This window comes from Macaca mulatta, chromosome 18, assembly GCF_049350105.2.
Source record: "Macaca mulatta isolate MMU2019108-1 chromosome 18, T2T-MMU8v2.0, whole genome shotgun sequence".
In the NCBI taxonomy this organism is placed as follows: Eukaryota; Metazoa; Chordata; class Mammalia; order Primates; family Cercopithecidae; genus Macaca; species Macaca mulatta.
In genome coordinates this window covers 44,011,778-44,037,561 of record NC_133423.1, presented here as the reverse complement: position 1 = coordinate 44,037,561, position 25,784 = coordinate 44,011,778, and the positions used below count along the sequence as shown (strand labels likewise).

General features: G+C 48.0%; 1 protein-coding gene across 6 annotated transcripts in view; it reads right to left on the bottom strand.

The window, feature by feature from the left end:
• Positions 1 to 25,784, bottom strand: part of ZBTB7C (zinc finger and BTB domain containing 7C) — a 384,618-nt gene that overhangs the window by 289,351 nt on the left and 69,483 nt on the right. For all 6 annotated transcript variants that reach the window (XM_077975042.1, XM_077975035.1, XM_077975038.1 and 3 more), the window contains exon 2: positions 21,561 to 21,784. The gene's annotated coding sequence lies outside the window, so the exon portion shown is untranslated. The remainder of the gene's footprint in view (positions 1 to 21,560; positions 21,785 to 25,784) is intronic.

Sequence of the window (25,784 nt, the reverse complement as noted above, 5' to 3'; positions counted from 1 at the left end):
TTGGCAATAAGTGACTTCTTGCTCTATAGTTCACAGGAGAGCTGGTTGTTTTGAAGAGCCTGGCATCTCTTGCTCCCTCTCTTGCCATCTGATACGCCAGCTCCCCTTGCCTGCCATAAGTAAAAGCTTCCTGAGGCCTCACCATAAGCCAAATAAGCCATGCTTGCACAGCCTGCAGAACTGTGAGCCAAATAAGCCTCTTTGTAAATTGCCCAGCCTCAGGTATTCCTTTACAGGACTAACACAGGAGGCAATGAAGATAACCTCATTCTACATGATGATGAGCAAGTTGCCACACCTCCCTGGGCCTCCGTTTCTGACCCTGTAAAATGGGGATATGTGTATCCATCACACATGGTTGCTGTGAGAATTGTGTGAAACAATACATGCAAACTTGTCTTGCACATAAAAGACACTCAACAAGGCAGGTGCAGCGGCTCATGCCTGTAATCCCAACATTTTGGGAGGCTGAGGCAGGGGATCACTTGAGGTTAGGAGTTCAGTACCAGCCTGGCCAACATGGCAAAACCCTGTCTCTACTAAAAATACAAAAATTAGCCAGGTGTGATGGTGGGCGCCTGTAATCCCAGCTACTCGGGAGGCTGAGGCAGGAGAATCACTTGAACCCAGTGAGCCGAGATCGCGCCACTGCAATCCAGCCTGGGTGACAAGAGTGAAACTCCGTCTCAAAAAAAAAAAAAAAAAAAGACACTCAAAAAATATGGGCCTTTCAGCAGTTTGGCTAAAAACTGCTCCTAGCCAGACATCACAGCCAAAGCTAAAGCCTTTAGTGGAGCAGGATCTTCAACTTGTGCCTCAGCTCAGTCCTGACCTCAGTCTCTGGCACGAGGCAGTGCCTACCGTTTTGACCCAGCTCCCTAGGCCAGCCTCACCCCAGTCTGATTCCAGAAACAAAACGTCTTCCCAAATGTCCTGTGTCCCCGATGCCGTCGCTCTGAGGATGCTAGGTCGAGAGCTTGTTTGCAAAGTACAGGGAGGCACCGGTGTTTTCCGCTGATTGGATAGGTGGATAGGTGGGTGCCACGTGCCAAGCTTTACACATGGCATCTCAGTGAATCCTCACAGCAGCCTCGATGTGACATATACTATTACCATCTCCAGCTTATACACAATACAAGTCAACGCCCCAGGTCCTGCAGCTACTGAGGGCAGAGCCAGTGGTTCTCAATCCTGATGACAAAAAGGATCACCTAGGGAGGTTTTGAAACATACAGATCCCAGGTCTGTCCCCAGATATTCTGACCCTGTAGGTCTGGGGTGAGCCAGGGCATCAGAATCAGAAGCTCCCAGGGAGCTTCTGAAACATGCAGCCTGGGTTGAGACAGCTCGCATTCTCACATGCAGCCTGGGTTGAGACAGCTCGTCTGACATTCAGCAGACCTTTCCCCTCTGCTGGAGGACCTCTGCCTCCTTCCTCACACCCTACCCATCCCAGGGGCCCTACTGAAGCGCATGCGCGCACCAGCTATAGCCCCAGCCCTTCAGTCGCCACACGCGCTCTCAGCTCCAAACGCTTCCAGGCCCTCTAGATGGGGAAACTGAGGGCTGAGGTGGACTTGTGACCTGCGGAGGCCCAGCTGTTTGTCTTCTGCTCTCTGCCATCCCCTACAGATACCAGCAGAACATGTCACTTGCAAAATAAAAATAAAAATAAAAAACAAACAAACCAAAACTCACTTCTGTTTTCTTCCTCTCTTCTTCCCATGGGACTGGTTGGGAACCAGCCCCCCTCACAAGTCCTCCCCTGCCCCCATCCCTCCAGATGAAGCCTCTGGACTAGAGGCCCACCTACTTGGTTCTTGGGCTTCTGGCTTCCTGGAGAGGCCCTTCTGCCTTCTCGGCTGGTCAGGGAGGCAAGTTCCACACAGCTCCTTGCAGACCCAGGCTGCCCCAGGCTTCGAATCAGTGCTGGCATGGCGACAGGCTGTTCCTCACACTAGGAGGGTCGCATCTGCGGCCCATGTCCTCCCTCTGGTCCAGCCTAGCTCACAGGAGCCCAACACTGGGCTTGGGCCCAAAGCCTCGACAGTGTTCACTTATATGCCTGAACTTGGCCCTGCTGCATACACCCCCTGGGGCAGGGGCGATTGTTCTCAATAGCATCTATTGTTTGCTGAATCTTGTGCCCAGTCTTCAGGCTCCTCACCACTTTCATTGGTTCCTAACATTCAAAGGGTATCTCCCCAAGAAGGGCACTCCTGAGTGAGGCCCCTGCCATCTTCTGGGGCCCTGGTGTGGAGGGGGCCCAAGAAGGCCCCTTCTTCCCAGAGCCAGCATGTCACAGGTTCCAGCCTGTTCCCCTCCCCTGGCAACCAAGCCCAAGGGCTCAGCCTGCTGGAGTAGGTTCTGAGCCCTCATCCCTGTAAGCACAAGGTCCAGCTGCATTTTATTTTAATAGAGAGATGGACAGAGGACGATGGGAGACGGAAAGATTTTAGCAAGCATCAGAGAGTAAGGTCGTTTTCTCCTACCATAAATTTTGTGTCAATTAACGAGTATTCATGAACGATGCCAGAATGCCTGTGTGTGTGTGTGTGTGTGTGTAACCTTGATCTGTAACCAAATCAGTGGGGCTTCCTCTGGTAATGGCAGTCTGGGTAAGTGTGCGTGTGAGCTCATTCACGTGTTCATTTAGAGAGACAGCACAGTACAGGGTTAGAAGCAAGTTTTCTGGAGCCACACACACTATGTGGGTTCAAATCCTGCCTCTGCCCCTTTAAGCCATATGGGTGTGATCCTGCGCCAACTGCTTACCTTTTGTATCTCAGTTTTCTCATCTGTTAAATGGGGTTAATAAAAACACTTAGCAGAGTGCCTCACACAGAGAAAGTACTTAATCGATGTTAGCTACGATTATGACCTTGGCACTAGGGGGGGACGTAATGCTAAATATTCATTCCCCACATGTTTTTTGTAGTCAAAAGGAAAGCACCATGGCAAATGCAACAGTGTAGGTGGATCTGAATACATTATTAAGTGAAAAAGGCTACAGTGATTACATACAGCATAACAGGCTTTGAATAAGGCTAAAAGTAATTATAATAAAATGTATATTTTTAGCAATATATGTAAGTGGAATAAAATGGTTGCCTTGGGAGGCCCGGGAATGTTTGGATGTAGGCTTTTGTCCAATCCTACCTTTGTTTTGGGCAATGGGCTCTTGGGTGCTTATTACATTAATAAAAACAACCAAGTAAATACATGATTAAATAAAGGCAGCCCACGCACAGACCAATAAAGAGATTGTCACAGGCCAAATATTGTGGTTAAATACTGATAGTTCAAAAGCAGGGAAAACAGACACAAATACACAGAGTGACCGTTGCAGGCTAGAAACTGTCTGGGCCCTGGGTTTACATCAGTGAATAGAATAGAAAAAAAAATTCCCAGCCTCTGGGAGCTCACATTCCAGTGCAGGGAGACAAGAGTAAGCAAAAGATAAGATGTTGATATCCAAGTGTGTTAGGAAGAGAAATGAGGAAGATTCAGGCGACAGGAAGTAGACAGGCAGAGAAAGCTTCACTGAGAAAGGGATATGCAAGCGAAGTGGAGAAGGAGAAGGAGGGGTCGTGAGGGTTCTGGAGGCCAAGCTTCCAGGCAAAGGGCATATCCCAGGCCAAGGCCCTGAGGCAAGAATGCACTAGCACAGGGTGGGTTCAGTGTGGCAGGAGTGGAGTGAGGGGGGAAGTGGGTAGACAGGTAGGTGGGAAGATGGAGCAGGTCGTTTGGCTCTTGCAGGCTGCTGTGGGGACTTGGCATCGATGGAGTGACATGGTGGAGAGGGGGCACTGGAAGGCTCTCAGCAAGGTAGGAAACATCTGACACATGTTAGAGGATCCTGCTGGCCGCTCCACCTAGGAGAGCTGGGGGTGGAGGCTAGGAGGCCAATCAGCAGGCTATTGTACTAATCCAGGTGAGAAGTGATGGCTGCTAGCACCTGAGAGATGACAGTGGAAGAGGTGAGAAGTGGCCAAACCCCAGATATCATGATGACACAGCTGTTGCTCTGCTGGGGGCTCCCAAGCTGACAGCCAAGGCCAGATATGCAATACAAAATCTCCCCTAAATGCTACATCAGAGGCCAAGCCCAGTGGGCACTTCCTGTCTCCTTCCCTCCCTTGCAGCTCTCAAGGGCACTTGTCAGCTGCAGGAAGTGCGCTGGCAGCCGCGGCCCTGCTCCTCAGACCCTGGCTCAGGCGGCCACCACCTCTGATTCCACATGCTCCTTCCCAAGTCCTCCTACAGCCAGCCTGACCAGAAACCCTGACCATCTGTGCGGCCAGGGCACTGACTGTCCTTCCCCACCCAGGGTCTGCCAGCCCCATGACTGCCCCCTTGAGTTTCAACCAAGGGTCCTGTTGTGTCTTCATTATAGGCCTCAATGTGGCCAGACTGTTGGAGCCCAGGAAGGTTTAGGTTTAACGTCAGTGGTTCTCTACCTTGGCTGCCCACTGAAATCACCTAAAGAAATTCATAAATTATTGGTGCCTGAGTCTCACCCCCGAGACTGTTATAATAGATCTGGCATACAGCCTCGGCGCTGGAATTTTCTCAAAGCTTCCAGGTGGTTCTAACATGCAATCCAGGGCAGGGAACCACTGCTCAGGTGGCTTGGTCTAGCTCCCTGTCCCTCTCCCTGGTGGGCGCGTCATGCCACAAACCTCCCTTCATCTGCTTGCTCTCCTAGACAAAGCCCAGGCTGGTGCATCCTCTACAGACATGAGGCACCTCTGGAGGGCTCGCTCGGCCCAGAGATGAGCTGACTATACCCATGCTGGCAGGCACTGTGCTGGGTAGAGCATGTACCCACCTACCTTACATGATGGGCTGGAAACTGGGGACTTTTTGCAGGGCCACCTCGCAGCCTGGAGAGTTGAGTGGATACCCAGGACCACCAGCTTCCCCAGGCTGCTTCTAAGGCCAGAAAAGCCCTGCAGCTCCGATACGTGTAATCAAAGCTGCACTGGATTGCTTCCCCTCCCCCACTCCTCCCCATCCCCATCCTTGTTCCTTTAGGACTAGGACTTGGGATGCATTTTTATTAGACTTTCCCTAGGTGAAAATGGTGCTGGGCTAGGGGTGGGGAAACTGGATGGAGTGTGATTTACACTTCCCCTGCATCCTCACACCTCCCAAGGGCAGCCAGCCTCGGCAGCCTGCTCACAGAGCCACTGCAGATGGGCTGCACGGTGCAGGCTGCATGCTGATCTGCCCCAGCTGAGAGCAGGATCTCTGCATGAGCACCCCCATCTCAATCTCCAATGAGCTAGAGGCCCTTTGGTAAATGGGATAGAGGGAGGGGTGGATGCTGATGTCTGTAAGGTTCTGGCAAAGCCAACACTCAGAGAAATTACTTATTCCCCAGATCCCATTCACATCGGATCAGGCTGCCCCTATTATATTTTCTCTTTGCTCCAAACAGCTCCTTTGATTCACACCTGCCTCTAAGTTCTATCTCTAGGCCTCCATCCCTGCATAGCCCCAAACAAGAGAGGCCATTTTCCCTAGATAGAGGCTTCCTAGCTGCCTCCTGTCCTCCTTAGAGACGATGGCCTTCATCGGATTAGTTTCCAGTGGACTTGGCTTGCCCATAGCCCTCCTAGAAACCCTAAGCAGGATCTCTCAGTCTCAGCACTGACACTCTGGCCTGCTGTGTCAGGTGGGGAGAGGAAGGGAGGCTGTCCCAGGCATTGCAGGATGTCTGGCAGCATCCCTGACGTCCACCTACTCAATGCCAGCAGCACTCCCCTCCCAAGTCTGGGACAGTCCCAGAGCTCACCAACAAATGTTCCCTGGAAGAGGGTGGGCAAAATTACCCTGGCTAAGCAACACTGTGCTATCGCAACGTGACGGGAGACCTTTGCAGGGCAAGGACCATGTCAGCGCTTCTGAGAGCTCAGCCAGTGGCCAGTTCAGAAAACCAAGCTCTGATAATCAAAACATAATAGATGTTGGTGTAGATGTGGTAAAAAGGGAACACTTCTATACTGTTGGTGGGAAGGTAAACTAGCGCAACCACTATGGAAAACAGTGTGGAGATTCCTTAAAGAACTAACAGTAGATCTACCATTTGATCCAGCAATCCAACTACTGGGTATCTACTCAGAGGAAAAGAAGTCATTATACAAAAAAGATGCTTGCATTCGCATGTTTATAGCAGCACAATTCGCAATTGCAAAAATGTGGAACCAACCCAAATACCCATCAATCAACGAGTAGACAGAGAAACTGTGGTTCGTATATATATATATACACACACACACCACATATATATATATATATACACACCACATATATATATACACCACATATATATATACACCATATATATATATACACCATATATATATATATATATATATATGACGGAATACTACTCAGCCATAAAAAGGAATGAATTAATGGCATTCATAGCAACCTGGATGGGACTGGAGACTATTATTCTAAGTGAAGTAACCTAGGAATGGAAAACCAAACATCATATGTTCTCTTTCGTAAGTGGAAACTAAGCTGTGAGCTTGCAAAGGCCTAAGAATAATACAATGGACGCTAAGGACTCGGGGGAAAGGGTGGGAAGGGTGAGGGATAAAACACTACAAACTGGGTTCAGTGTATACTGCTCAAGTGCACCAACATTTCACAAATCACCACTAAGGAACTTAATTATTTAACCAAACACCACCTGTTCCCCAAAAAGCTATGGAAATAAGAAAGTAAAACAAAATATCAATTAAAAGAAAAAGAAAGCCAGGCTCTGCATTAAGGAATGGTATGATCTTGTGAGGAGGTCTCACTGGGCTTCAGTGTCACCTTCTGGCCAATATTTGTACAGGGCTGGTACTATGCTAAGTGCCTTCTGCGGATTTTCTTATATAATCCTCACAACATTCCTCCAGGGAAGGCTTGGTCCCTATTTTACAGCTGGAGAAATTGAGCCTGGGGGAAGTTAGGCAACTTGCTCAGGAGCACACAACAAGACAACGCAGTTTGACTCCAGACCCCGTGGTCTCACCCACGTGGGTCTTATCCATGGTCTGTACTCCCTCCCTTAAAGCAGGGAGTAGGCCTCAGATGACCACCAAAGTCCTTTGCAGTTCTATGACTTTGCCATCCTTTTGATTTTGCTGCTACAAAATGAGAGTTCACTGGGGGTCCTGTATTCTTTGTATTTCCCTGCCCCTTTAGGACACAGCTTGCTCACACCTTCCTTCATCCAGTGGTTTAACATGCTCCTACTGTGGGCTGTGCAGTCAGCCAGGATTCGGCAATTCAGTTGTCAATGAGGTGTGGAGTTTACCCTCCAGTGAAGAGGTAGATGTTAAACATCTACTTATAACTGTAAATAAATGAGACATTTATTTACAACTGTGATGCTACGGTCTGAATGTGTGTATACCCCCAAAACTCATATGCTGAAACCCTAATCGCAATGGTGATGGGATTAGGGCCTTTGGGAGGTGATAAGGTCAGAAGGGCAGAGCCTCATGAATAGAATTAGTGCCTTTTTAAAAGAGGTCCCAGAGAGCTGCCTTGACACTTCCACCAAGTGAAGACACTACGGGAAGGCACCATCTATGAGAAAGTGGGTCCTCTCCAGATACCAAATCTGCTGGCACCTTGATCTTGGACCTCCCAGCTTCCAGAATCATGAGCAGTAAATTTGTTGTTTGTGAACTCTCAGTCTGTGCTATTGTTACCACAGTCCAAATGGACTAAGACGCTTGTAAACAGGGGCCCAACCCAGCCCAGAGGGCCAGGGAAGGGACCATCTAGCTGCTGTCTGATGGGTGAGCTGGAGTCAACCCGGAGAAGGCGAGGAAGGCCATCACCCCAAAAGAGCAGTGTGCACACCACCCTAAGAGGGAAAAGAGTACGATGTGCTGAGCCAGGATCTGGGGTTCAGGTGTCAATGAGGCATGCAGTTTACCCTCCAGTGAGGAGGCGGATTAGGAATTAAACATCTATTTACAACTGTAAATAAATGAGACATTTGTTTACAAATGTGATGCTATGGTCTGAATGTGTGGATACCCCCAAAATTCACATGTGGAAACCCTAATCCCTAGGGTGATGGGATTAGGTCCTTTGGGAGGTGATGAGTTCATAAGGGCAGAGAAACTAAAAGAGAAGAGGATGCTAGAGGAGGCTGATGAGGTGAACAGGACCTTGTGGGCCCTGATAAAAATTTCTTGCCTTTATCCTGAAAGCAAGAAGAGGCTATGAGAGAGTTTAAATAAGAGAACGACATGCTCAGATAAACATACTCAGCGGAGCAATTCCTGTGTGCTGTGTGAAGACTGCGTTGGGCTGGGGATGGTGGCAGGAAATGCAGGGGGCGCTGTCTGGGCTGGTGCAGGGGAGGTGGTGGTGAGCTGGACCACATGATGACTGAGGAGCAGAGAGAAGCGGCAGAGTCCAGAGGCATTAATACACAGAGCGGGCAGAGCCACCGTGGATGTGATGTGAGAGGGTGTGTGGAAGCAGGGTTGGTGGACAGGAGGACAATGGAGCTGTTTACAGGACAGAGTCAGTTCCCAGGGCTTGGGGACTATGTCAGGAGCTCCCTTTGGCCACACTGAGTTTGAAGGGTGCTGTGCATGGTAACATGGGATTGAATGACTGATTGGTCTACTAACTGATTAACTGATAAGTGATCCTGAGACCTCTTTCTAAGATGAAACTCACTTTGAGGACCCTGACTGACTCAGATACACCCTGGACAAGCACAGATAGAAAACAAAGAAGGCACACATGCAGCAGGAATGCCTTGGAGGGGAAGAGCCCACACAATGGAAATCTAAGTTGTTATTACTATTACCTTATCAGGTCTGACAAGATCACAGTCAAAGGTGGGACTGTAGCAGCCGGTAATACAATATAAAGGGGATCGCTGGTGGCAACTGGCCATTGCATTGATTCTTATTCACTCAGAAGCTAAATCACAGGGCTAATGTGAAACATGTGTGAAATACCCCTTTTTCATGCACTAGCAATGAAAGGCCTTCACAAATCTGCAGCCAAGTGAATGTACTTACTGAGTAATAGGAATGTGCACATGGGCATCATTTTATTACCACATACAGGCCCGCTTCATCAAAGCTTTGATTTCACATTGAAGAAAGTGCTCCAGCTACCCAGAGAGGTAAAGAAATGCCAGCACAAGGCCCCAGGTTGGGAAAGTGTTTGATATCCAAGGCCTGAGGATTTAAACCATGGAATGTCAGCATGGGAAAGTATCTCAGGTCATGTAGCTCACCTGCATGACAGGTGAGGGAAGGGCTTGTGGAGGGTCACCTAGTTCACCAGCAGCAGATCAGGGACTGGAATCCATCCTTTGACTAGGGCAGGCCATGGCCACTCCTACCACCGGATTCAGGACCCATAAGTCTTCACCAAAACCACCATAGGAAATGACAGCAAAGACTATTTCTAACAGCCCAGGAAGGCAAGCAAAGGACACTGTATCTTGGCAAACATTTCGGTTAAAGTGCTGGGGGACACAGCATAAGGATCTGGGAACAATGTCTTGTTCGCTTATCTGTTTCCAGATAATGCATACCCTACCTACTTCTTTTTTTTTCTTTTTTTTTTTTTTGAGATGGAGTCTTGCTCTGTCACCCAGTCTGGAGTGCAGTGGCACAATCACAGCTCACTGCAACCATCACCTTCTGGGTTCAAGCAATTATCCTGCCTCAGCCTCTCAAGTAGCTGGGATTACAGGTGCGTGCTACCATGGCCAGCTAATTTTTGTATTTTTAGTAGAGACAGGGTTTCACCATGTTGGCCAGGCTGGTCTCAAACTCCTGACCTCAAGTGATTTGCCCGCCTTGGCCTCTCAAAGGGCTGGGATTACAGGCATGAGTCACTGTACCCGGCCTCTACCTACTTCTAAAAAAGATTTGGGGTGGTCTGTAATTAAAAACACACACACATACAACAAAATAGTTCAGACTGATATCGGACTGTAGAATTGTTCTTAACAGCAAAAAAACTGGAAATGACCCAAGTCGGTCCCTTCATAGGGAACTGGTTAAATAAACTTTGTTCATGCATATAGTGGAATATTACAGAGTGATAAAAAAAAAAAAAGCTAAAGAAGTACTCTATACTAATATGGAGATATTTCCAGGATACATGGTTAAGGAAATAAAAAAGCAAGGTACAGTACAAAGCATACAATAGGCTATGTTTTATAGGGTAAAACGGAAAACTAAGAATATGTACTTGAATTTCTGTGTTTTAGCACAAATAAGCACTATGGGGACAACAGGGGCAGGAATGGAGTAGGAAAGGACAGAGGTGAGAGTGAGAAATCTTAGTGTATACCTCTGTAAAAGCATTTGATTTTAATGCTTTGCCTATTCAAAATTCAAATCCAACTAAACACAAGAGGAAATTCAATAATAACACAAAGTATTGCAGGTGCAAGAATCAAAAATTGCTCCCTTCTGCCTTCTCAGAAAAATGGATGCAGACGATGCCATGCCTGGGGTCTCACCCTCACATCAGCCCAGAAAGTGGAGGGTGAGTCACCAGCCTCCGGCCTGGAGGAGGAGGGAACAGAGCGCAGAGAAAGCCTGGTCTGCCAGGCAGCCTGCTCAGGCTGGTCACAGTGGCCTGGCCTCTCTCTCTCTTCGTGGAAAAGATCAGGAAGGCTGGATGGCCTGGGACCTGAATCAGGCCAGTTCCACTCGAGGCCTGCCCTTCTCTGGAGGGCTATGCCCACGTCTGCTCCATGACCCACCCTTGAATCACCATCATCCCAGTTCCTGATACCCTGTGGTTCCAGGAACAACCACACTGTACTAAGTGCAGTGTTCAAATTCTCAGGACCCCACCAGCACACTTGATCCACAAATATACTCTCATTTTAAGGCCACATGGTATATGGAAAGAGCACGAGCACAAGGCTGTGAGTCAGGAGACAGGAGTTCCAGCCCACTTTGCCGTGAACTCACTGATCCCTGACTCACAGCCGTGAGCACACCTGATCCACTGCTCATCCCACTCTCCCAGAGCCTTCCTCACTGTTCCCAGTCTCGATCCCAGCTTTGGCTCCAGTGCCAAAGTTCTGGGGGTGCAACGCCCCACACCCTGGCATTGCTTAGCCACAGTACTTGGAGAAGAATCGCGGGAGATGAGAGAGGACAGAGCCCTCAGCTCAGGATGGAGGCTTCAGCTGTGTGAACATGTTCTTCCCCTCCCTGTCTCTTCTCTGATCCCTTCCTGGAGGAGAAGCGGGGCAGCCAAACAGCAAATCAATTAAAAGTTACTGCTACCACCCAGATATCCATAAATGAGGTTAAGTTAATCTGTCTGATTAATGAATTATATCCATATTACAGAAAACCATGTTATAAAGAATTACAGCCATATATATAGTTTTTTTAAAGACATTAAGTGAAAACACAAGCTGAAGAACGTAATATTTAGTTGGATCCCATTTTTGTTTAATATGTATCTATTTTCCAGATCCTTGGTAACAGTATAGATATAGACAGTGATATGGATTTGGATTCGGCTACAGATATAGCAATTCCCTAAATTGTAGACAGTGATGAGCTGTGGTGATGGGGGGTGGTTTCATAAGTTCCTTCACTCTCTCATAGAAGTTAAATACTTCTATGTTGTTATTTTTTTCTGATACAAAGCAGTGATTATTTTTGTAATTTGAACAAACATCTTTCAAATTTACTGCATACCTACTATACACCTGGCTGGGCTGGCCCAAATGATGTCCAAAGTAAGTCAGAGGCTCAGGGGAGGAACCCTCTCCCAACCCTGCCCCATCCATCAGATGGGAACCTGGGGCCCAGCGAGGTCTCGTGGTTGGCAGCACACAGTGAGTTCATGGCAAAGCTGGGCTAGAATGCCTATCTCCTGACTCACAGCCTTGTGCTCTTTCCATACACCACGTAGCCTTAAAATGAGTGTATTTTTAGGGGAGGGGGGTTCTTGATGTGCCTGGTAGGGAAAAAGCAGTGGAAATACTGCCCCCACGCCCCCCGACCACCAAAAAAAAAAAAAATAGATTTCACTTTCCAGGACTCACTACATGGCTGCCAGGTCAATATCACCACTTCCTAAAAGTCAGCCATTGACTGATGGAAGATTCCAGACAAGTGTTCATTTAAAGATGAACCATTAACCGTAAATCAAAGCCCAGAGTGAGTGCTGAGTTACAAAACTAATTAGAATAAGTGGGTAAATGGATGGCTGGTCTCAGTCCCAGTGGCCACGTGACTGTTACCCACCAGGGCTGGGAGAAGAGAAGATACATTCTCTGAGCCATAAAAGCCACACAGCGTCAGAGACGGCTTCTTTAAGAAGTCTCTCTCTAATATAAAAATAATCACCACCATCTCCTCAAAGAGCAGCCAGAATGGCAGGGCACACACTGATCAATTAACAAGCGTTATTAAACCTTTCATTCCACTGAGCTTGGAAGGCCCAGTGGCCTCTTCCATCTGACCACCACTTTGCAACGTAGAAAGGCTTTAACTCGTCATCCTGTTGGATCCCCTGTGCCCTGTTGCTGGTATTTTCTAACCTTCATTTTTGTGTCTGCAGAAGTGGTTAGTGACATGTTCAGGGGCGTGCAAAGCTGACAGGCAGAGCTAGGCGCTGCTGCTGCCCCAAGCCACACTCTGCTGAGGGGCTGCAGAAGGAAAAGAAACTAAACAACCTCTGAGAAAGTAAAACCACCAAAAGTACAACCCAAGCCAGTCCAGAATTGGTGCTGACCTGTCGCCCTCCCAGACCACCTGCACTACAATGCAAATACATTTTTCCACCCTGAGATTTCCGTCTTCTGGGTGCAGTTTGTGTATGTGGGTTTGTACATATGAGCACACATGCGTCCATCTTTAGTGTTTGACTCTTTGTACTCCTTGAAGTGTTTGTACTGACGCTGTCCATTAAACTCTCGCTTTAGTGTCAGTAGGACAGGCAATCTAACTATTTCCGTTTAATAGATAAGGAAGCTGAGGCTCAGCGTATCTCGCCCCATATCTTATTACTCCTCAGTGGCAGCGTGGGGAGGGACAAAAACTAAAAGTTGTTGAGGGCTCACTGGATCAAGAACTGTCCATGCCATCTCATTTTGCACCTACAACAATCCCGGGAGGGAGATGTACTTTCCCCATGTCACACTTGAGGACAGCGAGGCTCAGGGGGACTGCGTCACCTTCCCCAAGTGGCAGAGCCAGAACTCAATATCAGGGCTCTCTGAGCTCAAAGCTAAGGTTCTGTGGTTGTTGTGCAAGTCCACAGTGGGAGCCAACTCTGTGCCAGGCACTGAGTAAGTCCTTTCTCAAAATATCAGTACTGGCAATAGCTTATGTGTAGCCTTCTAACAAGCTCAGAGGGAGCTAAGCTCTGTCCAGGGCTCTTGAGGACAAGGCATGCCCCGGCATGTCTTTAAATCCAGGCATGGCCCAGAGCAGGGCACCTGGGCATGGGATGCACCTTGTTGAGGTCTCTACCACAGTGCCATCCTTTTCTAGGGCCTTCTCTTTCATTTCTGCTGTGCAAATTAAAGGGTGATGTGGACTTTTAGGTAGCAAGAGCTCATGCCTACTGTTCACATCCTGAATAACTCCATGCACACTCAGTGAGGCGAGTCAGTGGCCCCAAAGAGCTCTCTGCACCCAAGAAACCGGGCTAGCTTCATGGTGTGCCTCAGGTCCCCTCACCTCCGCTCAAGTAACCACTGCCAGCCTTTTCCAATGTTTCCATCAGAGTTTGTCATCTCTCACTGCCCTAAGGAGTGATACAATGATGATGATGATGATGATGATGATGATGATGATGATGATGATAAACATTTCCACATGAAGGCCTGGGTGTCTGAGTCATTTGTTGCTTTGTCCCCGTGGTTTCTGTATTTTTATACGTTAAAAAAAAAAAAAAAACGAAAAGAGAGGGCAGGACTGAATGAGTGTGGGCAGGATGAGTAATCCCAGCCTTACTGGGTCCTGGTGGGAAGAAGAAAAGGGGGTGGAGACAGAATGGAAGAGAAGATGGGAGTGGCTGTGAGGGCTAGGCAGGGGGAGCATCTACTTTAGCTCCAGATAGGAAGGACTTGGGCCCCCAAGTCAGATAGCACCGAAATCCAAACAAGGTTTATGTGCTCAGCTGCAGAATGTGGGCGTGTGGAGGCGACGGCAGTGTTCCAACCGAGTAATCCATAACCAACAAAGAAAGAGCCCATCTAAATCCGCCCCAGACTGCCAGGTCAAGGGTTACCTCCTCCAGGTGGCCTTTGCACACCACCCAAGCCAAGAATGAGCCCCCTTTCCTCCGAACCTGAACCGCTCATTTGTCCCGCGGGCCAGATGGCTTTGCTAGTCCCCTTCCCTGTGTATTTTCATTGCTTCCTCAGTTCCATCATGAGTTCCTGAAGGACAGGGAACTTGTCTTACCGCCTCTGTGTCTTAGACAGCACCCTGCAGACAGAGCCATGCTGCATGCAAGAAATGTTTGTGGACCAAAGTCTCAGAAAATGGTACCAAATAATAATCACACAACTTACCCTTCAATCTTGGGCTTTATGCTATACAAAGCCATGTCACATTCTTGTGAGGTGGGTGGCAAGTGATACTAAGTTCATTTTACAGATAGAAAAACTGAGGCTCGTGCAGCATGGAGTCTGAGTGGCTACCCAATGACTAATGAGTAACCAGAAACAGTTCTGGAACCCAGGTTTCTAACTTTACTCTGATTTTCCTTGGAGGGACTGAAAGTTTCTATTTCCTTTGAAGCACATAATAAATAATTTTGGGGCACACTGCATTATGATAGCCCATCCCCATCCAAGAGGCACAGTGTATATTAGCATCACCAAGGCTCTGAAGAAATCTCTTTGGCTTAGTTCAATGCAGCCTTCTCCAAACTTGCCTTACCCTGAAATCTTTTTGCATGTGACCCTACCATATTCTGTACTGAGGAAATGTTCTTCTCTACTGTCACTTTCCCGAAGGGTAAACCACGCTCCCAGGACAAGCTGTACACTATAGGCATAGAAAGGCTTAAGTTAGATAAACAAAGCTCTAATGGTGAAATTTCAGGGCTCAGCCAGCTAGTAGGAACATTTCCACTTCTTTTTTTAATCACTGAAATGTTCAAACAGACACAAAATGTTTGTGTATATTGTTCACTAAAATCTTTTATTCTGAAATTTTTTTTCTGAAATATTTTAAAGAAAATTCTAGACATCATATCATGTTTTCTGAATTTACTTCAGTATATAACACTGTCACAGCATTACACATGCTAAAAAATTAACGCTAATTCCTTAATATTTAACCCGATTCTCTCTAACATATCATTCTACAGTAGGTTGGCTTGAATCAGGATTCAAACAAGACTCATAGATTGCATTTGGTTCATGCATCTATTAAGATTCTCTCAGTCTATAACAATTCCCTCTTCCCCATCCACTTTTCCCACTGAACATCAGTCACGTTAGAGAAAGAAATAAGGTTACTGGTACTGCGAAGCTCCCCCCTGGTCTGAACTTGGTGATGGCCTTCACAAGTCCTTGGCTCTTATATAAATTGGTGGTTAGAGCTATCGCTTCATCAGCATTAGCTTCAGTTTCCTGGTCAGACAACATTATGGTCAGTGCAGTGTCCTCCCTTTCACATGGCAGCTGGCTGAGCCACTTGCAGCAAAGCATAAATTGATTTGGGGGTTTGGATGGTGGGAGGCACATCTTTTTGAGCAACTAGCCTTCCCAGTGTCTCCAAAGTTATATTATAATCTAGAATTTGGTTCTAAATACATCTCTAACCCAGGATTTGCTAATTTTCTAGGATTTCATGGAAGATGCTCTCCTACCATTCAGCTCCAAAATTCTATCAGTCTACCCTTTTCTAGTCTGTTTTTTTTGTGACCTTTTACCTCTCCTTTGGTTTTTTGTTTGTTTTGTTTTGTTTGTTTGTTTGTTTTTGAAGAAAAGCCATTTTCCAATTACCAAGCAAGCCGGGGACGTCATATTCCCTCCAGGCCAGCCCCTACCAGTGACTCCATGGGCTCAACAGTCCATGGCTTCCTCCCCTCATCTCTTACAAGACAAGTCAGAATCTCAAGGAGAACAACAACACATGGTTGAACATGATAAATATGCATCCCAAATTTTTAAAAACCAAATTACACAAATCAAGCTTATTCTGAGAGGTTCGTTTTACCAGGGGTCTCTAGTGCTCCAATCAGCATAATTAAATAGTAAGATCTCTCTAGAATTGATTGTGGTTTTCACATTTTTTTTCATCCAAGGACCATTTCAGCAAGATGATTTTAAGCTAATAAGAACCCCCAAATTAGAAACTAATTAAGGAGATGGAAAATACAAATGTATTTGTTTTTAGTTGGGTACTATTTTTATCAGAAGAATCATGAAAAATTAAAATTGTTAAATACTCATACGAAGGTTGTCAGTCAAGGGCAATGTGGCTTTCTTCCTCTCCCTGCTGCAAAACTTAAGGTGATATAGCAGAAGCTGTTCCCCCTGGGCTCCCAGGAAGCAATAAAGAGACTAATTTTAAAGAAACAGAATTTACACACTGCTAGACTCGGTGAGGAAAGAGTGTTGCCATAATTCTCTCAAATCTTTGGCAAGTAAGATCCACAGCGCCTTTTACTTTTAGAGTGCATATACACCTGGAAACAGGATTAAATCATTGCAGTACAGGCTCTCGTGCCCATTTAACAGAGGAGAACATTAAGGTCTGGGGAACTTAAAAGAACTGCACTGGGTCACATAGCAAACTAAGAAAAAGCCAGGTCAATAACCTTATCCAAATGTGCTTGAGTTTGTGATACCCCCCTCTGCATTGTCCCCCAAATGTGCCATAGATCATCTTTTGAAATAGATGTTAAGTCACAGTGACACTGGTTTGAAGGACTCTTTTAGGATTCGTGACAGCCTTGAGAGCTCGGGCCCCAGGAGAGCCAGCAGGAAGCGGCAGCCAGCTGCTAAAGGGGGCGGGGGCTCTCCAGTCTAGAGAGGCAGGCAGCAACTCGAGTGACCCAAATACTACTGTGGCGAGCATCAAAGGCCCATTAACCCAACCACACACAGTCAAATGTGGACCCAACCTTGAAAATGCTGTCTCAATGCCCAGGCCCGGAGAATTTCCATTTATCCTGCAGACTTTGCCCTGATTCCAGTGCAGCTTAAGCCCAGTTACTCTTCATGTCACCCACCTGCACCTCCTGATCCTACTCCCTCCACGCCAGGCCCAGAGGACATAGGATTTGCCTGGAGCCCCCATTCCCTATCACAGAATCCTCACCAGACCCAAGCCAGGGAGGCAAGGAGGTCCTACAGGACTTACTTAGATCCATGGCTTGCTCCCAAGTACCAGGAAGGATGGATTATGAGCTTTCACAATAATCTAGGTGGATTCCAAACTCAGGAGGATTGGCTAGAGACCCCACGCACACAACAGGCTAAGAGAAAGTAAAGATGTCAGGGAAACCTACTGCTGCCACCAACACCCAGATCCTTCCCCTCTCCCAAAGGAGAACAGGAGGCAAGGGGTTAATTCAGAGGTGCTCACCCGGGGGATAGAGCACCCAGGGGGAGCACCTCATGGAAACACCTAGCTGAGTCCTATGGCAGCACCATCTGCCATCAGATGCCAAGAGAAGGGGCACCTTTTAAATCAAATGTGCAGCCTCAAACTCAGCTCCCAGACCAGAAAACACCCCCAGGTACGGAACTAAGAGTCTCAATAACATTTGATAACTTTACAAAGGACATTCACATACATTATCTCACTTGAGGCTCCGAAAAAACCCAGAAGGCAGGAACTATTTAACTCATTCTTCAGATGGGGCTGGGTATAGGGGAATCTGGCCTTGTGGCCACCGGCCAGGTGCCAGCTACATGTGTCAGGGTGCCAGGTCAGTAACTCTATGTAGCGATTACTGCTTTCTGCTGCTATTGGGGGTCAGTGGCCAGAGTTGCCATTCGTAGGATCACAAAATGTGTACCCCCTCCAGTCCCAAAAAGAACAGCCATATTTTGTGACAATAAGATCTGGACTCCCTATCCTAAGGGGAAGTTATCTGAATTTTTCTTTCTGGGAAAAGCAAGGGGACATGGTAAGGTAGTAACAGGCCTTTGTTTCAAAGACTGAGGCTGGGAGGCAGGAGAGAGAGGGATGAAGGACATGGAACTTTCAGAGAAGGATCGCTGGGCTGGATCCCAAGAGAGGTGGGATGACTTGGGACCTGGAGTGGCTGGCAACCCTCACTCCACTGGAGTGCAGTGCCTGGGTGCTGTCCGCCCCCTAGAGATGGTGGCCTGGGAACTCCAGCTTCCCCTGTGGCAGAGCTGGCATAGATAGAGCACCAGCTGGCTGCAGGGGCCTGCCCCCTCCAGCTGACCACACAGGTCTGGATAAAGGGGCACCACAGGCAGCTGTCACCACCAGGGACTAAGGCCCAGGCTCACCCCTCCCCATTTGTGCTGACCTGCAAAGCGGCCCGGTTCTCATGCAAAAGGAGAGTGGAGACAGAACTACAGAAATGCCAGTTAGGAAACTTTCTGCCAAACTTAGCCAACAGGAAAACCCGAATTTGTTTTTATTCGATTTAGGAAAATAAAAAGAATTAGTTCTTGAAATTGAGTGTCACAGAGCAATTATTCATTATTTTATTTAGTTACCTCATAGTTACATAGATAGAATTTATTAGTTCCAATTTCAGGGAAGCTTCTGAGGCTCAGAGACCTTCAGGAACCACCTGAAGGTCCCAGACCCAGCAAGTGGCAGAGTCCTGAACCCAGCTGCTGAGACCTGGAGTCAGGGCTGGTTTGAGAACATAAGTCACCATCTAGAATAAGTGATTCAAGACATCTCTTATTATCCAAGAGAATGTCCCCAGGGATTCATTATAGACATTTCATAAGAAGAGAACATAATAATAAATCTTGATGTCTAGCTCAGGATACCCCTGGCCCCTGGGTGCTCCTTGGCAAGATATTCTAGAGTCTAGATTGGTGCTATCCAACACAGTTGCCACTAGCCAACTTGAAATGTGGCTGGCCCAAACTGAGATGGTGCTGTAAGTACAAAATACACTGTAGACTTCAAAGACTTTGTATGAGAAGAATGTAAAATATCTCAGTCATAATTTTTATGCTGATTACATGTTAAAATGATAATATGTTAGACCTACTGAGTTAAATGAAATATATCATTAAAATTAATTTCCCTTGCTTATTTTTACTTTTTTAAATGCTGCTACTACCACATTTAAAATGACACACGTGGCTTGCATCTGAAGCCCGCCCCCAGTGGCTATTGGGCCACCTCACTCCAGGTCACAAGTCTTGCCTTGGTTTCTTGCACACTCCTCCCCTTGAGTTGGAAGACAAGGAGTCAAGACTCTCCAAGCATTCGGAGAATGTCCTCTTTTCTCAACACTTCTCTAAATTCCTGGCCCCACCCCTCCTGCCTCTAGTCTTTCTGTGTGCCTAGCAACTGCCAAAGCACATAAATGCAATGACCATTTCTGAGTGGTAGGGTCCACCTAAATCACATTTTCTGTGGCCAGAGAAATTTTGATAACCGGTTTTCAAAGCACAGGCCCCCAACCCTGTTAGCAGTCAGAATCCCTGGAAGTTAGAAGGCACTTCTCCCAGCCTTCCTGGCTCTCACCCCCGCCAGACTCTGAGCTTCTCCAAAAGCAGAATCATGAAAACAAAACTAAATGTACTGATCACTTATTATGGTGCCAGCTGCTGTCCTAAGTGTGTTACATGTTTTATTTTATTTAATTCCCCCCACTAGTCTATGAGTGAGATAGTATCGTCCCTGTTTTTGAAGATAGAAGCTTGAAGCCTCCAGAGGTCTGGACCAGGCTCCACACTCCCTCCCCTGGAAGCAAACCGCAGCTCATTCTCTGTATTTCTGGCACCGAGCACAGTGCTTGGTGCACAACAGGTAATCAGTAAACATTGGTAACATAGGAGAAGAGCGTTTGACAGACCCAGTCCTTGGCTCTTTCTGGCCTTCATCAGGAGGCATGTTGCCCATTAGCCTCCTAAGATTACAAACTTGAAAGTCCTCACCCACCTACCTCCAGGATTGGATATTTTCTGCTTCTACCCAGTACCCCATCACCTCCCACCATGATGCTCCCCAGCTTCAGCCCTGCGCAGGTCCCGAGCCAAGTCCAAGAAGTACAGACCACTTGCCCCACTGAGAGGTGGAGTCTGGGGATAGCCCAGGACCAGTCCATACAGGTCATATTTAGGCCAGCTCCCTAGCTCAGCCCCTCCAGTCATAGCCAGTCTCTGACTACCCCTTGCCAGAGACCGTGGAGCTCAATTCTTCCTCCATTTCCTTATATAGACAGGAGTCCAGTTCTGAGCCCACCTAGCGCCTTTGGTTGATCCACTTCCTAGAGCTGGGCTCAGCTTTCTAGATTCCTTCTTCAACTTATCCTTTCTGCCTAATTTAGAACAAGGCCACCCAGAAGTCCTAATGTTCTGCTCCTCCCCATCCCTTGGCTCTGACCCTGGGGACCCTGACACTGGCCTGCACTGAAAAGGAATTTACCACACCCTCTCGGGCCTCCTGTCCCAGGCCACTGGCCCTTCTCCCCTTGCCCTGGTCAGTTTCCCAAGGCCCCAAGCTATTTTTGCCTCCACCCCAGCCTACCATTTTCCCCACGGTGGAAGTTGCCAGGGTGGTACCTCATATGACACACACAGCAAAGACCAGAAAATCCATGGGAACGCAGTCTGCCATTGGATCAGAACCCACCTTTGGGGTCTCCAGCCTACTGGCTGGCCCCTGTCCTTCTAGTCTCAAGGCCCTGCCTTCTAGGCCCTAGAGACTTGCTTGATGCTTCCAGGCTTGGCTGACTTCCCTGAATCAACTGCTAGACCCAAAGTATCTGATAGGCCCCTACTGTCCTCTCCAGACCCCTACCCATTACCTCATCCACCTTTGATCATCTGCTAATTGCCTGGGCATTCTTGAAAGAATGGGAAGACACAAAGCCTTTTGTTTTTAACAAGCAGGACTCACCCATCACCACACCTGTCATTTGACATATCTGAACCAGACCTAAAGGCTTCCCAGCCACTGAGGTCTCCAGGTCTATCCCTCACACGTCAGGGACACAATGAAAGAGCTTCTTCACTTGTCATTGCCTCTGTTTCTCCACTGGCATGAACTCCCTGTTTCCCACAGAAGCTGATGGGGAATAATGACTTCTTGATTTGTTACTCTGAGTTCCTCAAATATGACATGCTACGTCCATAAAGGCATCAGGCCTTCCCATAAGGCATAGGAAGTGAACTCATCTGATGCTAAATCTTCCGGTGCTTGGCTCCAGCAAGCACATGGGGCAGAAACTAATAACTATAAAGCATCCATCTATCATCTTATCAGGCCTTAGTGTGCTTTGTTTGCATAGTTATCTTCCCACGGGTTGACATTTTATGCTTACCGCAAGCTGATGTATTCTCCTACCTGCCATATCATTCATAAAGGATAGACAAGCCTCAGGTTCATTACCTGTCATTACACCATGTACACGTCACCAGGGGCCAAAACATTGATTCTTCTTGGATCTCCCCAGCAGTGCAGCCCCAAACGCCAAGGCTCCAGGTCTAATGGGCGTGGATTCTGCTCATGCCTCAGGCCCTGGGTGGACTCCACGCCATCACTTCTTGCTCTTGTGGCTGACCCACTCCTCAGGGTTGGAGAGAGCTTCTGAGCTCCCAGCTGCTCAGAGGGATCTGCAGGAAGAACAGAGGCCTCCATCACCTACCAGGGCCAGAAACACATGTCCAGGTTTTAGCTGTTCTTGAAAATTCTAGCCATCCTCCTCTTTCTCTTTATTATTAGGGTCTGCAGTTCTTCATGACTATACCAACTCGATCTCATCCAGGGTTTTCACCGACAGTGTCCTGCCCACCAACCCAGGCCCAGGCCTCAACACACACACCCACCGCACACACATGCACACATATGCCCTTCATTCCTTTCTTACCTCTGCATACTTCATTTCAACTGCCTGAAAGACTCACCTTCTAATCCTGCATCCAAACCCTAGCCATTGTTCAGAGTTTAGTCCAGACTGGCCAACAGAACCTCCCTCATGCTGTTCCATCACCCCAGGAAAGAGAAAGGAAACGCATGTTCTCACTCCACCTGTGAGATGTACATAGAAGTGCAAGGACACATCTATGTGGAACATTCCTTAACTCTTCTAGCCCAGGTATCCCAAGCAAGGCTTCTGGTGTTCTGTAGTTTGTAAGGGGCTCCAGGTAGGACATCCCACCTATGGCTGATGATGAACATCTTTTCCTAGTTCTTCATCCCAGATGAGACACAAAAGTGGAAACACAAACCTTGCTGGGATGAGGAACAGAGACACCGGCTCCACGGAGCCATCACATTTCATAGCCAAGATTGTGGCTTACGCTCTGTCAAGAGGAGCCAAAGTGCTTCTGGCTGAAGCAGCCTGCCCCAGTCTGGAGGTCTGCCTATCTCTGGACAAGTCCAAGCTGGCTACAGCCCTGCATCTCTGACCAGGCACAGCCTCCAGCTCTTGGGGGTGAAAGGGGTAGGCTCCTGGGGTGCCCATCTGGCTGTGACTTGCAGCTGCACCTCACACATGGGCTCCTCCAGGCTTCAGTGGGCCATTGCTGAGAAGAGACTGTGGCAGACGAAGAATATCCATCAGGACACCCAGCATTGCAGACAAAAGGAAGCCCCAGGGACAGGGGTGAGAGTGGCAAAAGAAGGAAGGAACACATATATAATGGTTAGACTCTTCAAGCTGCTTTTGCATCCATTGGGGATCCATTTAGTTTCTCAATAGCTCTGTGGAGGGGTGTTTGAAAGACTAGGAAACAGATGCACAGAGAGGTTGAGAAGCTTACTAAAGGTCACACAGTAAGTAAGTGAAACAGCCAATTATCATTCTTTCCAGCAAGCTCCCTGGCCCTAGGTTAATTTCATCTTCCTTCCAAGTCACCTCAGGGGTGGGGGATGAGTGGGAATGGGAAGGAGAGGGACATTGGCCTGTTTGCCCTGCTGCAGGGGGATGGGGAGAAGAGGAAAACAGTCATGCCTTTGGTTTCTTTCCTCATAGGAGGGTCGAAGAGGAGAAAGCACAGAGATAACAGAATGATAAATAAGAAAGGCAAGAATGTGGATGCTCCTAGTTAACAGGAGCAGCTCAGGCACAAAGAAATTGGCCGCGATAAACAGCCAGTGCTTTTGAAGAGGCTAGGCTGACCCTGAGTCTCCCAGCAACTTGGCCCTCTACAGCTCAGGCGCCAAGTCACTTCTGTGCAAAGCAACAGAGGTTAGAAGCCCCTTCGAAAGAGCAAAACAATTATTATTATCTCCAAAATGTGCATATACATTTCATATACTCTATGTGTGGAATATATTATTAAATAATAAAAATGAAAACAACCCACAGAAGTCAGCCCATTTGACGAAAGATCTCAGTTGCTCCTGGACAATGGGATTCTCTGCTTGACTCCAAAGCAGCTCTTCTCTTGACAGAGAGAAACTCACAACCTACGACCTTCCTACTTAGCGAGGAAAGGCAGGGCCAACCTCCTTCTGGAGCAAGTAGCACAGGCCAAAGGCCAGGAAACCCAGGGTACATAGCAGACCCACAGAGTTTGGCAGGAAAATGACTTCCAACCTTAATGGCAGGCATGCAGCTCAGTGCAGCCCCACGCGGCCACCTCTAGTCAACAGAGGACTAGATCTCCAGACTTCAGGCTCAGGGAAGAACAGAAAATCTGCCCCTTGGCATCATCGCTCTTTGTCCCAGGCTGTCTATGGATCCTCGTTCAGCCTTGGGACTTTCAATGAGCCCTGCTATGTGCAGTAGATGCGATGGGGGAAGGAGAAGAAACTATACCCTTAATAAAATGGACACCATCCCACCCCTACTGGCTGCAGGTCACCTGGCAGCCGTGGCCCCAGAGGCAAACAGCTACAGCACATTCATTTTTGTTGGGGTGGGGAGGGTGAGGATAGGAGTACTTCCAAGCTCTCCTGCAAGGTGGGGTTGAAACATATTCACAGCAGATGGTGCTGTCGCCCTCACTCCAGGATTCTCATTCCTAATTATCTGTGCTGTCAGCAAAACAATTAACCCTCGAAGAAAAATTGCACCGTCCACTCCCAACCATATGAAAAGGCAATTTTTTCCAAGGACAAGGGACACTTAGGGCAGCCTTGCACTCGGTTCTGGATCTCACCACCCTGCGTAAGCTCGCCATCCTCTGACCTCTGCACTCTGTCACCGGCGTTGCGGCAGCCCTTCTCCTCTGAGCCTGCGGTTCCTTTCTCATTAAAGAAGGAGGTGAGTCTGTTCCCAAGGGCCCCCTTCAGTACCACGGTGCCACCACTCTACAAGCCATTTCTCTTCATCTGAATTTTCAGTTCCTTTGGAGCTGGAACTGAGTATCTATTTATTTCTTCATTCATTTGCTCACTTGCTTATTTACCCATCCATCCATCCATTCTGTGATTCTGGATTTATCATGTTGTTCCCAGGAGATACAAAGAAAATATCTGTTCAGCCTTCTTGACTACTTCTTGGAGCGCTTTTCCCCCGGAGATGTGGGCAGAGGAAGGAAGGATAGGACAGGGAGAAGTGGAGCTGCCAGGGGCCTGAGGACATAGCCCTGGCTCGGTCTCAGGCTGTAGGAGGCAAGGCCTGTGGCTGCATTTGGATTCTCTCTGAAGATTTAGCTGCAGAAAAGCAGCCTCCTCTCCAGAGAGTTGAATTTAGTGAGCAAGCCACTTCAGTCCCCAGGGAAGACCTGCAGAGGTGTGATGTGAGGAGAGCGGACAGGCTCCCACCCCACCACCCATCAGTGAGATAGGTCTTATTCGCCACTGTAGAGCTGGTGACAGCACAGGGCCTGCCCTTGGTAGGTGCTCATTAAATATCTGAGGCATGAGTGAACGACTCTCCTTAAAGGAACTGTTGTAAAAGGAGAGTTTTCACAGGGCTACAGCATGCTGCTTGTTACCTTAGAGGCCTACTATTTAAAGCCGGGATCAGTTGGTCTAATTCACCCATCATCATGCACTGTCACGGAAAAGAACACGGGATGAGCAAGAAACTGTGGAATGATTCACCGTCAACGCTGAAAGGGCCCTCAGAGATGGTAACATCCAGGGCCACATTTTACAAGTGTGATCTGGAGATGTTGAGGGGAAGATGGAGCCAAACCCTGCCATGGTAGGGGTCGGGGAGGCTCCCTCCAAAGCCTCACTCCTGTCCCACGGACTGGGGAATGCATGAGGTAGAAAGGAAAAGAAAGGGCCGGGCGCGATGGCTCAAGCCTGTAATCCCAGCACTTTGGGAGGCCGAGACGGGCGGATCACGAGGTCAGGAGATCGAGACCATCCTGGCTAACACGGTGAAACCCCGTCTCTACTAAAAAATACAAAAAACTAGCCGGCCGCGGTGGCGGGCGCCTGTAGTCCCAGCTACTCGGGAGGCTGAGGCCGGAGAATGGCGTAAACGCGGGAGGCGGAGCTTGCAGTGAGCTGAGATCCGGCCACTGCACTCCAGCCTGGGTGACAGAGCCAGACTCCGTCTCAAAAAAAAAAAAAAAAAAAAGAAAAGAAAAGAAAGGTCTATCAGGGCCATTGTGGGGCTGCAGGCTTCGTACTCAGGCAGGGACAGTGCCCTGGGCACCCAGGAAAGAGCTGCAGAAAATGGATAGGGCTGGTGGGACCAGGGAGCTGGGA